This window comes from Laccaria bicolor, genomic scaffold, assembly GCF_000143565.1.
Source record: "Laccaria bicolor S238N-H82 LACBIscaffold_415 genomic scaffold, whole genome shotgun sequence".
NCBI classification, from domain to species: Eukaryota; Fungi; Basidiomycota; class Agaricomycetes; order Agaricales; family Hydnangiaceae; genus Laccaria; species Laccaria bicolor.
In genome coordinates, this window is record NW_001890266.1 from 4723 (window position 1) to 5268 (window position 546).

The following is a 546-nucleotide window of genomic DNA, read 5'->3' on the forward strand; positions in this document are numbered from 1 at the left end:
CTACCCTCAGTAACAGAAGCGCGTGATGATCAAGTCCTGCTAAAGGCGGCCACCACTCTGGAAACACATACAGTACAAGTCTTCGTACACAACCAGTACGTCGGTGTAAATCACAACTCATTGAAGCACTAGGTAACACCCCCCACATAAACCCACCATAATCGCATGGCTTCGACCCTCCTTTGTACTCCCCCCTTGAGATCCCAATCCCGCCATCCAAGTTTACATGGCCGACCTAGTGCCAGTCATAATATGGGAATCAAATCGAAGCACCCTCGTCGAGAAATCACTGAGGTTTCAACCGCCTCTGCTTCGACTCCACGCTGTTCAAGGAAGTTGTCTGCACGCAGTGATGCCAAAGCCGCACGAGGACGTAGCCCATCTTGGGCCAAATAACGCAGAGTGACGATCAGAGGCTGGAAATGGAGAATGCAAGGGTGTGCCAGTGCGAACAAACATGGCGGAAAGAGATCGCGCCCGTCCCGGCCCTTCCAATCATCCAAATTTTTCCTTCCGCCTCAATCCCTAATTCCACTTCGAATCCCG